At 42.5% G+C, this 13324-nt stretch overlaps 1 protein-coding gene across 1 annotated transcript in view; it reads right to left on the reverse strand.

Moving 5' to 3' along the window:
- The window catches only part of kansl1.L (KAT8 regulatory NSL complex subunit 1 L homeolog), a 57621-nt gene that overhangs the window by 34202 nt on the left and 10095 nt on the right, over positions 1-13324 (reverse strand). The gene's annotated exons all lie outside the window — the stretch shown is intronic.

A 13324-nucleotide genomic window follows, 5' to 3' on the forward strand; every position in this document is an offset into this window, starting at 1 on the left:
ATAGTTACTATACTAGATGACACCAATTATATGAACACAAGCTCTCTATGGCTAAGGGCGCACGCTGCTATTTTGATAGATTAGTCGCCTAGCGACAAATCGATTCTTCTCTGGGCGACTAATCTCCCTGAACTGCCTTCCTGCAGGCTAGAATGTAAATCGCTGGCAGGATGGCACTCAGAGCTCTTCGTTTTCTTAAGTCACCCGAAGTTGCCTCACGAGGAAACTGCAGGCGACTTCGGAAAGCCGAAGCGATCAGACTGCCATCCCGCCGGCAATTTACATTCTAGCCGGCGGGAAGGCAGTTCAGGGAGATTAGTCGCCCGAAGAAGAAACATTTGACGATGGGTGACTAATCTCCCGAAATAGCAGCGTGTGCCCTGGCCCTTATGGAAATGCAAGCTGGGCCCCTCTACCTGTTTTAAATCAGTGATCTTCTACCATTACGTGTGCCAATAATATGATATAAGGCATATGAGCAGGTCACATTGAGATCTATGGATCCCTGGTGCAAGCAGAAGCCATCAAACTACTCTCAAAGGCTTCCCCTGGCCCTGAATCAGGATAGACCTGTTATATAATCACACACTATCTGGCTAACAAGAGCCACTGACTGGCTCATAACTATCAGTGGTTTCTGCCGTATGGCTACTGAATTAATGACAGAAAGCCGTGCTGGTATAAAGGAGATTATGGGAAGAGCACATGGATTTCCAGGGAACATAAATATGATTAACATGATCTGTTATACTTCAGGCTGGAGCTCTTGTTTTATCAAGGAGCCGATTGACTGGTGTTTGATATGTTCTGCAGATCCCACATGGCAGTGAGAATAATTAATTTAAGAAAAGGAAGATGGAGCATAAATCCCAGGCTGCTGTTACATGAGAGGCTGGCACAGAGTCAGGCGCAGAGGCTTTGGGTGAAAGGAGTGAAAGTTGAGCAAACCACTCGGAGTCAGCAGTTTATGAAGGAGGAGGAAGAGGCTATTGTTTTACCCATCACAAGCAGAGGCCTGAAAATCAACAGGGCTGCTCCCTCCTGCAGCATTTAATCATCTACTCACTCCTTTCTGCATTCCAGTCGCCCAGCAGCTTGTAAAGAGCACTGCCAGCACAGTGCATGTGTGTATTTAGGCCAGACAATGGAGAATCTCCAATAGGAAAAATGAGCAGGCACTTCCAAAGACAAATCTTCCAGGCAGACTTGTTAGTTAAAAAGTATTTTTATTTCAGTGCACTAGGATACAGCCTTACGCGTTTCGTATCAATAGGATACTTAATCATAGGATGGAGAATCTCGGCCTGCAATGAATCTGCTGCGCTTCTGTCTGGCTGCACCTGGAAGCATGGTTTCTGATCGGTGCCTGCAGACGCAACATTTCACACTGAAATTTGTGCAGTTCAAAAGGCTAGGGGTGCAGCAGGGCAGCCTCCTCTCTCTCCCGCTTTTAGAAGTGTTAAATCGGGAGCCGCACGAACAGACTTCCATGGATTTTTGGCTAAAAATGCCGAGACTCGCAGTTCTTTGCTGATTGCCTCCAATTCAACACTGAATTCAAAAGAGAGAGGAGACTACTGTGATAGGGCTGAAATCAGTCAGAGTATTCCAGCCCACGTGTGGCCCTTCAAGGGGAACATTAAAATGTAATATAAGCTTCATCATACTGAAATAAGAAACGTTGGAAATACAATCAATTAAATATTCTGCACTGTTTCTAAAATAATTAAAGGCCATACACGGGCAGATAATGCTGCCAATATAGTTTAGAACAATTTGACAGCTAATCTGCCTGTGTATGAAGGCTTCCGACGGGTCTTTCCGATCGATATCTGGACGTTATATTGATCTGGAAGGTTTGATTTTTCTCCCGACCAACCCGTCTGAGCCCATTGCACTCGTCGTAATCAGATAGTTCGGCCATAGAGCCAAACGTTCAGATTATGCCGGATATAGCCCTGCCGTTGGTGGCATATCGGGGAAAATATCTGCTCGTTTGGCGATGTCGTAGTAGTGTATGGCCACCTTAAGTTTATATTCACTACTCCTCTCTCAGCATCTGTTTCTCTTAATTCTGTCTGCATGCAGCAGTTGGGCGTCAGATAATCATTGACAGTTAAGACCCCCCATACACGGGCAAATTAGACAGACCGAGTCGGCAGCTTATTGGCCCATCTGAAAGTCGGCCAGATCTCGGTCGGGCAGGTTAAAAAATCCAGTCAGATTGCAGTCACATCTGTGCGTCTATGTGGTCTTGCGATCCGACCGCCCATATAGGATCCATTGTGATCCGATCGTTGGGCCCTAGAGCCAACGATTGGCTCAGCCCGTTATCGCCCACTTCAGTGTGGGCGTATTGGGGAGAGATCCTCTCAACGTCTATGGCCACCTTTAGATCCAATATATCTTATAGGGGGCTTCTTTCCTAGGAGATGTATTAGAGCTCACTCTATTAAACTCACCAGACATCATGTCTCTCTACATGCAGGATTTGTGCAAAAGGCCGTTATTTTGTTTGTACTGGAATCAGTTATTTGAATGAGCTCTAAAACATCTGCTAGGAAAGGAAGCCCCCCTATAGATATATTGGACCTAACTGTCAATGAATATCTGACACCCAACTGCCGCATGAAGACAGAATGAAGAGAAACTGATGCTGAGAGAGAAATAATGAATATTAACTTGGATTATTTCAAAAACTGTGCAGAATATTTAATTGTATTCAGAAAGTTTATTTCAGTATGCTGTAGCTTGTACAAAATTTAAATTTTCGGGATAGTTCCCCTTTAACTGTGCACTTCCTGCAGAGACCCCAATATCAGGGATATCAATATGCAGTATAGCCATGGGGGCAGCCTCCTGTTTACACAGCAGATAATCTCTGCAGAACACAATGGCCTGGGCACACGCAGTGCTTCTCTGCAGCAAACAAAAGCATGATACTTCTGCTCTGCAGACACACACACAGGAAGACTGGTTGATACAATTAGTATCTGTCACTTCCGTCTGGACTATATGATAACCCATGTGCTGCAAGTGTAGCACTATAAGAACACACTGCAGCACAATCAATGCAAACAAGAGTACAGAATATTTCCTATATATTATATATACAGAGAGACATCTCGTTTGTATTCTTCTCTAGGTTGAAAGCAGCATTTTGTCTGTCCTTTTTGCACACTTGGCTCTGAATCTTGAAACAATGCAGCAGAAGTCTCCTCCAGCCACCGCCTTTCCCATAATGCTTTGCACGCTTCTCTCCAGGATATCCCACTGGCTTCTGCTACATGGTTACACGCATCGGAGAAGAGCCCGAGACAGACACTGATTTTAATTGAAGTTACGTTTACTAATCATTTTGGATTAGTATATATGGATATGTATTTGCGGAGTTGCTTAGAATGATATTTTCTTCCATTTGGACCTTATTTACCCTTTAAGCAACCAGTGAAAGCAGCTTCTTTTCTGGACCGTTCCAACGAGTTCATAGGGGGTAAAGGTTATATTTTCTTTAGAAGGTAAAACCATTTGATGGAAGTTTTTTTTCCATAGAACTAGGTGCAATGACACAAAGGAAAGGGCAGTTTATACTGTGAGGGCAGAGATACATGCTGCAAATCGGGGAGATTTGTCTCTCAGCGATGAATCTCCCTTTCTTCGGGGCGACTCTCTCCCGATGGCTAGAATGAAAATCGACGCCGGATGGCACTCAGAGAGTTTCGTTTTCAGAAGTCGCCTGAAGTTATCTGACGAGGAAACTTCGAGGTGACTTCGGAAAACGAAGCGCTCCAAGTGCCAACCCACCAGAGATTCAGTTTTAGGGTAGAGTTCCCCTTTAATACACTACAAATTTCGCTCCAGGTTAAAATATTACAGTTGTATTTAGCACATGCCCGAGTGGAATTCCTTGTGTTAATGAGCCGGGAATAAGACAATAGTAAGTGGCCCGTGTTTGTACAATAGAATCACGTGACCGTATATGATATTTATTAGCTAAGGGATCTCCTGCAATATATTAATCGTCTGAAGATTTACACACCCAAGTTCACATGAGGACAGCCCTTAAGGGTCAGGGCACACCCTCAAATTAGGAGAGATTAGTCGCCCCGCGACAAATCTCCTCTTCTTCAGGGCGACTAATCTCCCCGAACTGCCTCCCGCCGGCTAAAATCTAAACCGCCAGCGGGATGGCACCGGAACGCTTCGTTTTTCTGAAGTTGCCTCATAAGGAAACGTCAGGCAACTTCGGAAAACAATTTACATTCTAGCAGGCGGGAGGCAGTTTGGGGAGATTAGTCGCCCCGAAGAAGAGGAGACTAATCTACCCGAATCTGAGCATGTGCCCTGGCCCTTAAAGTCGCCCTGCTGATAGCCCTAAGCAGCCGGAACAGCTGGTGCGCTAGGAAAGGAGAGAGCACATAAAAAGGATTGGGTAGCCCTGGGCAAGTGAAGCACAATCAATGGAATGATCCTCACAGTACCATGCCCAGTGCTAAATCACAGAAATAAAACCACCGGCCATCCACATCCAATAGCCCCAGCAAGAGCCATAACGAACGCTACACGAATACATTAAATATTCCCATACCCCGGTCTCACGCGATTTGCAGCAATCAAGTTGTTACAGTCTGAATTCCCCTAGCAACCACACACTGATTTCAATGAGAGACAGGAATATGAATAGGAGAGGCCTGAAATATAAAGTAGCGATAACAATACATTTGTAGCCTTGCAGAGCATTTGTTTTTTTTAGATGGGGTCAGTGACCCCCCCCCCCACTTGAAAGATGGAAAGAGTCAGAGGAAGAAGAAGGCAAATAATTTGCTTAATATCAGCCACTCTATATAACATACTAAAAAAGTTAACTTACAGGGGACCTGCCCCTTTAAAGAAGTGGTGTGAGTATACGGTAAGCACTTAAGTCACTTTAATTGCTACACCGCCGACCCCACCCCTAGGACATTACCTTAGGGCAATGGCACACCAGGATCCCAGAATCACTTGAAGTTGCTACAAGAGGAAATTTCAAGAGATTTTGGGAGACTGAAGTGAAACGTGGGTTTTACCACCAGAGTCACAATATTGCCTATGGAAAAGCTTTTACTGGAGATTACAGGTGATTAGTCACCTGCAGAAGCAGAGGTTTGTCACTAGCGATTATTATCCTGGTGTGCCATTGCCCTAAAATATAAAAGTTTGATATGCTTTAAAGAAGTATGTAGGGTTAAATCAGAACTAATCTCATATTACAGATTCCTGGTTCTTGAGAGCAATAATGACATTGGGAGGAAGAGGTATTACCTGTGCACAGATATAGATAGATACATATATGATAGATCGATCGATAATAAATAGATAATAGATAGATAGGTGATCGATAGATAGATGATAGATAGACAGACAAGATAGATAAATTATAGATAGATAAAAGACAGACATGATAGACAGACGATCAATAGATATGATAGAAAGATAGAGGAGCAAAAAGATTTGTCACATACAAACTTATACAAGTACAACCTGTAGTGAAATGTACCCTTATCATTCCATTCCAAAACGGTGTAATTTCTTAACGAACAGTATACTCCTGCAGAAACAGATAGCCCTCCTGCATTATAAACTCCATCTTATTTGTAAGACAAAACAAGCACAACAAAGGGCAGACAATGTGACTACTTAGCTCAACCACAAACCGCAGTGCACCAGATCTGTTAGCTTTCAAGTCACAAAATAGAGTCCTTAAGGGAAAAAATGAAATGCAGTATTTCCCCTTTAATTTAACGGCTCACATGCTGGTGCCTATTTTAGAGAAAAACAAATACAGTATCAAAGGTTGAAGGAGCAGGAATTCTAGACTAAAACTTGCAGGCAAGGTGCAAATTGCTAATATAGCGAAACGGTTTGTAACACTGAAAGGGAAAACATCACTTGAATAAATACATATGGGACCAGTTATCTAGAATGTTTGGGACCTGGGGTTTTCTGGATAATGGATCTTTCCGTAATTTGGATCTTCATTCCTTAAATCTTCTGAAAAAACATTTAAACAATAAACAAACCCAAAAGGCTTGTTTTGTCTCCAATAAGAATTAATTATATCTTAGTTGGGATCAAGTAGATGCTACTGTTTTATTATTACACAGAAAAAGGAAAAATTTTCCAAAAATTTGGATAAAATATAGTCTATAGGAGACGGCCTTCCCATAATTTGGAGCTTTCTGGATAACGGATCCCATACCTGTACTCTGAATAAGTTATCCAGTTTGATAATTCAGCAGCATTTGTGTTTTATCCTTTTATTTCCCTAGAAATTTCAGGCAATTAAATTTTTTGTATCAACATCTCGCAGATCCGTGTTCGGACTCTAAATGCCGGCAATTTAGTCAAAGTAAACACAAATATCTTTATTATTTGTACCAAACGAACGTTTTGAAACCACGCTGTGAAAGAACTTGTAGCGAATAAAATCGAATGGGTTGCATTTTCCCTGTGCAGAGGCATTGAGTGCTGCAATTTACCAGTGCATGTGGCATGCCTCATAGATAACAATGGGAGCTATTTATTGTGCTACAATTAGTTCCAAGCTGGTGGAGGGGGGAGAAGCTTGATCTAGTACAAGTCAATAGCTGCACCATGGAACAAACAACAGCTTTGTGTCCCAAGGAAAATGGTGTGGGGGTCTGCAGCCTGGCCCATGTGATTAACAGGCCACTATATCAGTCACTGTATTCCCTGTGCTGTGTGCAGCCAATTGCCTCAAGCCCTCCCCCCCCTTCCTGCTTTTTGTTCATTCTGCAAAGATTTACTGACCCATCGCAGCCTCCCCCAAAGCACTCCCTTTCATCTCCCACCTCCATACTGATAATGCAGATGTTTAAGCAAACATTCCTGTGGTGCTTATAAGCAGAGACTCTTGATCGCTCCACTTACAAAATCATGTGCACTGCACCCGACCCCTCACAATTCACTTGATTGGTCCATTTACAAAATCATGTGCACTGCAGCCAAGCACTCAATTCACTTGATTGGTCCATTTACAAAATCATGTGCACTGCAGCCAACCACTCAATTCACTTGATCGCTCCTTTTACAAAATCATGTGCACTGCAGCCAACCACTCAATTCACTTGATTGGTCCATTTACAAAATCATGTGCACTGTAGCCAACCACTCAATTCACTTGATCGCTCCTTTTACAAAATCATGTGCACTGTAGCCAACCACTCAATTCAATTGATCGGTCATTTACAAAATCATGTGCACTGTAGCCAACCACTCAATTCACTTGATCGGTCATTTACAAAATCATGTGCACTGCAGCCAACAACTCAATTCACTTGATTGGTCCATTTACAAAATCATGTGCACTGTAGCCAACCACTCAATTCACTTGATCGGTCATTTACAAAATCATGTGCACTGTAGCCAACCACTCAATTCACTTGATCGGTCATTTACAAAATCATGTGCACTGCAGCCAACAACTCAATTCACTTGATTGGTCCATTTACAAAATCATGTGCACTGTAGCCAACCACTCAGTTCACTTGATCGGTCCATTTACAAAATCATGTGCACTGTAGCCAACCACTCAATTCACTTGATCGGTCCATTTACAAAATCATGTGCACTGCAGCCAACAACTCAATTCACTTGATTGGTCCATTTACAAAATCATGTGCACTGTAGCCAACCACTCAGTTCACTTGATCGGTCAATTTACAAAATCATGTGCACTGCAACCAACCACCCAATTCACGTGATCGCCCCTTTTACAAAATCATGTGCACTGCAGCCAACCACTCAATTCACTTGATCGCTCCTTTTACAAAACCATGAGCACTGCAGCCGACCACTCAAGTACGCCTTACTAAATCAAAGTAGAAAGCATGGAAAATGCCATAAATTGGCCAAAAACCGGTTGCCGGCTAAAGCTGGCCATAGACGTACAGATTATAGCCTATGTCGGCCAATCAATCTCCCATGGCAATCTTCCGACCTGCAACTAACCATTCAAACAAATACAAAGTAGTAAAGAGATCAAATCACACGATGCTCTGGCCATTAATTGAAATACCGAAATCGTAGGAAAGTTATGTCCGAAAAATAGAAGTGACAGTTACACATTGATTTTGTCAGAATGGTAGCTGATATAAATCTTTTACCCTGTCCCCTCACCTGAAAATGTCAGGACACTCCACACACGGTCCGAAAATCGTACAAACTTTCGTATCATACGATAGCATCTTTGCGTCTACGGCCATCTTTAGCCATTCCAGATTCAGTCAGTAACTCATTGCATCAAATGTTTCATAATCGCACTGGAACAAAGGCCACCCTCTCTCCTGATGGGTCTGAATAGGTTCAAATTTAAAGGGCAATTATACATCATAGAATGGCTAATTGTTAGCAACTTTACTTCTGACACTTTCCAGCTTTCAAATGAGGGTCACTGACCCCATCTCATAAAATGCTATTTAAGGCTACACATTTAGAGGTACATTTATCAAAAAATATAATTAGTTAAACTCAGGTGAGTAGGATTGACCCGAAAACTTGAATCGAAAACTCGATTGAGTTTTTTCTCAGAAAAAAACTCAAATGTCAGGAAGGCTGCAAAAAACTCCAAATTGATCCCAAGATGTCTCCCATTGACTTAATCAGAAATTCAGCGGGTTTTAGGTGGCGAATAGTCGAATAGTTCTTAAAGGGCCAGAGTATGATAAATCTCGAAAATCGAATTCAATTTTTAAAAAAAAAGAAAAAAAAAAAAAAAGAAACCTCGTATCTAATTTGAATAATTCCCTAGTCAAATCTGACAGTTTTGGCCATAAAAAAAACTGGAAAATTTGAATTCAAATTTTCAATTCGACCCTTGATAATCTGCCCCTTATTGTTACTGCTGCTTTTTACTACTCCTCTTTCTATTCAGGCCCTTTCCTATTCCAATCCTTTACTCAAATCAATGCATGGTTGCTGGGGTAATTTGGACTCTAGCAACCAGATGGCTGAAATTACAAACTGAAGAGCTGCTTGCTAAAAAAACAAAACTCAAAAACCACAAATAATAAATGAAAATCAATTGCAAATTGTCTCAGTTTATCATTCTCTACATCAGGGGTCACCAAACTTTTTCATCCGTGAGCAACATTCAGATTTAAAAAGAGTTGGGGAGCAACACAAGCATGAAAAATGTTCCTGGGTGGTGCCAAATAAGGGATGCGATTGGCTGTTAGTAACCCCTATGTGGACTGGCAGGCTACAGGAGGTTCTGTTTGGCAGTACATCTTGTTTTTAATGCAACCAAATATTGCATCCAAACCTGGAATTGAAAAATAAGCACCTGCTTTGAGGCCACTGAGAGTAACATCTTAGGGGTTGGGGAGCAACATTTTGCTCACGAGCTACTGGTTGGGGATCACTGCTCTACATCATACTAAAAGTTAAAGGGATCCTGTTATCGGAAAACATGTTTTTTTTTCAAAACGCATCAGTTAATAGTGCTGCTCCAGCAGAATTCTGCACTGAAATCCATTTCTCAAAAGAGCAAAGAGATTTTTTTATATTCAATTTTGAAATCTGACATGAGGCTTGACATTGTCAATTTCCCAGCTGCCCCTGGTCATGTGACTTGTGCCTGCACTTTAGGAGAGAAATGCTTTCTGGCAGGCTGATGTTTTTCCTTCTCAATGTAACTGAATGTGTCTCAGTGGGACATGGGTTTTTACTATTGAGTGTTGTTCTTAGATCTACCTGGCAGCTGTTATCTTGTGTTAGGGAGCTGCTATCTGGTTACCTTCCAATTGTTCTGTTGTTTGGCTGCTGGGGGGGGGAAGGGAGGGGGTGAAATCACTCCAACTTGCAGTAAAGCAGTAAAGAGCGATTGAAGTTTTTCAGAGCATGACTTGGGGCAGCTGGGAAATGGACAATATGTCTAGCCCCATGTCACATTTCAAAATTGAATGGATTCATTTAAAAAAAAATGTTTTTTCCCATGACAGTATCCCTTTAATTCAAAGGTGAACAACCCCTTTAAAAAACGATCAATTAAAATACAGTCTGGGGCAAACTTATAGTAATGGCACCTGCAGACTTTCTCCACTGGCGTGTTTCAGCGGGTGGAGAAAGGAGTAAATTGTTGCAGAAGTGAACCTATTCCAAGGAGGAAGTGCTCAGGGCAAGTGGCTGAAACAACATAAGCATTTCATTGCGTTGTAATAAATCTATGAGCAGTAACAGATTAATAGAGATAGCAGAACTGCACCCTGTGACTCAGCCGTGCCATCCCACTTGATAGAAAGGCAGAAACAGGGAATGTTGAGCCACTGATCTCCATTTCAGGCCGCACACACAAGTGGCCCAAGTTGGCCAGACGTTTCAATGGGGCATATTTATCAAAGAGTGAAGTTAGAGATCACCACAGTCCTCTAGAGTGAAATTCCGCCACTCTCCATTCATTTCTATGGTGTTTTGAAAGGCGTATTTATCAAAGGATGAACTTTCACTTATTGATACTCTTATAAAAATCCTATAGAAATGAATGGAGTGGCGGAATTTCACGGTGGTGATATTTAACTTCACTCTTTGATTAATATATCCCAATGAGTTGTGCAGTACAGGTGGCCATAGACGCACCAATAATATCCTACAAAACTAGTTTATATACGATATTCAGTGTGCATATGGTGGACGACAAGCCGACCAATATCGGCAGAAGACTTGGATATTGGTCGGCTCGCCGGAAAATATGAAACATCGGCCATTGTTAATGCTGAATAGTAAGATCCAAATAGAAATAGAATTGTTTTGCAGACAGAACCCTTGGGAGGCCCAGTGACAAGCCAGAAGTTGAGGTTAAGGTGAATTGCCTCTAAGTAAATGATGTCTCAGACATGGGAATTAGGGTTGCCACCTGGTCGCTATTTTACTGGCCTGGCCGGTAAAAATGATTGCTGATCCCAATGTTATTAATAGGGAAAACAGATAAATATATAGGAAGGCCGGTATTTCTCTCCGGAAAATGTGGCAACCCTAATGGGAATACTCATTTTACTCAGCATATAATGTATAATTAATGAGCATAATGTCCCTTTTATCCACATAAAACATGCAGATTAGCAAGACATGGCCTTGTGTACTAATGGACACTTGTAGGGCCAGTCTCGCACACATTTACTGCCTTTATTTGCTATTTACACAGGCACATCCAGCTGCTCCAGGTCGGGCACAAGGCTCAGCACATTATTAAGCCTCCTGGGAGTGTTGGTAATCTTGCACTAGTGTCTATGGTGAGACAGCCCTGAGATAAGCTTCTGGGGTTTTTACTGTTGTTATTCTCTTACTTTCCAACCTCTCCCATATCATGGAAATATACTTTAGTTCACAAACATGTCTGGAGTGCATGGGAGCAATGAGAGGCTACTAAATGAATTGGTTGGCTCATGGGGCCTTAGATGTACTAGAATATATTTATTTACATATGGATTTCACACTGGTTAGAAAGTCCCTCAGTATAGTTCTATTACACTGGTCTTTACACTTTCAATAAATCTATATGCAAAAAAAAAAGAAAGGTTAGTCCTTTAGGTTTGTTTTCTCTTGTGATCCTTTTTCCCAGTCTCTCAGCTGTACACGAAATCACACAAATGAAAAAGCGGATCCACTGATCCAATTTACACTTTCAATTCAAGACCCATTCTGTTCAATGTTTGGACTGTGCCCCCCACCACTATAATTCCAGGGTACAAATAAACACTCACCCCAAATTTCCCCCTAACTGACCTTCAGGCTGGGCCCCCTTAGCTCATAAAGTTACAGACATATAGAAACATTGGGGTAACAGTCACCCTGCTATAGTTCCAGGGGTACCCAGTGTACAAATAAACACTCACCCCAAATCTCCCCCTAACTGACCTTCAGACTGGGCCCCCTTAGCTCATAACAAGGTTACAGATATATAGAAACATTGGGGTGTCACCCTGCTATAGTTCCAGGGGTACCCAGTGTACAAATAAACACTCACCCCAAATCTCCCCCTAACTGACCTTCAGACTGGGCCCCCTTAGCTCATAACAAGGTTACAGATATATAGAAACATTGGGGTGTCACCCTGCTATAGTTCCAGGGGTACCCAGGGTACAAATAAACACTCACCCCAAATCTCCCCCTAACTGACCTTCAGACTGGGCCCCCTTAGCTCATAACAAGGTTACAGATATATAGAAACATTGGGGTGTCACCCTGCTATAGTTCCAGGGGTACCCAGTGTACAAATAAACACTCACCCCAAATCTCCCCCTAACTGACCTTCAGACTGGGCCCCCTTAGCTCATAACAAGGTTACAGATATATAGAAACATTGGGGTAACAGTCACCCTGCTATAGTTCCAGGGGTACCCAGGGTACAAATAAACACTCACCCCAAATCTCCCCCTAACTGACCTTCAGACTGGGCCCCCTTAGCTCATAACAAGGTTACAGATATATAGAAACATTGGGGTAACAGTCACCCTGCTATAGTTCCAGGGGTACCCAGGGCACAAATAAGCACTCACCCCAAATCTCCCCCTAACTGACCTTCAGACTGGGCCCCCTTAGCTCATAACAAGGTTACAGATATATAGAAACATTGGGGTGTCACCCTGCTATAGTTCCAGGGGTACCCAGGGCACAAATAAGCACTCACCCCAAATCTCCCCCTAACTGACCTTCAGACTGGGCCCCCTTAGCTCATAAGGTAAAAGATATATAGAAACACTGGGGTGTCACCCTGCTATAGTTCCAGGGGTACCCAGGGTACAAATAAGCCCTCACCCCAAATCTTCCCCTAACTGACCTTCAGACTGGGCCCCCTTAGCTCATAACAAGGTTACAGATATATAGAAACATTGGGGTAACAGTCACCCTGCTATAGTTCCAGGGGTACCCTGGATACAAATAAGATCTCACCCCAAATCTCAGAGACTCAAGGCATTGCTCTGTTGCATATGAAGCTTTCCCGTTACAAAACATTAGGTGACAGCGTCAGCCACACAAACAAATGTTATTTGTTAGAATTGAGTAATCCTGCTCAAAAGGAGAGAAACATTGCATAATATGTTACTTGATAGACTGGGGGGGGAGATATGGAAAATTTTGGTAAGACAAATTGGAGTCGCTTAAGACACGCACTGAATACAAAGAATTATAAGATACATGTGCATTCCTCTAGCATTAGTGTTTCTGGGACAAATATTGAGCTTTGCACCTGTTCCCTATTCGGCTTCTCAGACTGGCAGGTAATGGTCTCGTCCTGGTTATTGCTCTCACTGTCCGCACCAGGGGA

This window comes from Xenopus laevis, chromosome 6L, assembly GCF_017654675.1.
Source record: "Xenopus laevis strain J_2021 chromosome 6L, Xenopus_laevis_v10.1, whole genome shotgun sequence".
In the NCBI taxonomy this organism is placed as follows: Eukaryota; Metazoa; Chordata; class Amphibia; order Anura; family Pipidae; genus Xenopus; species Xenopus laevis.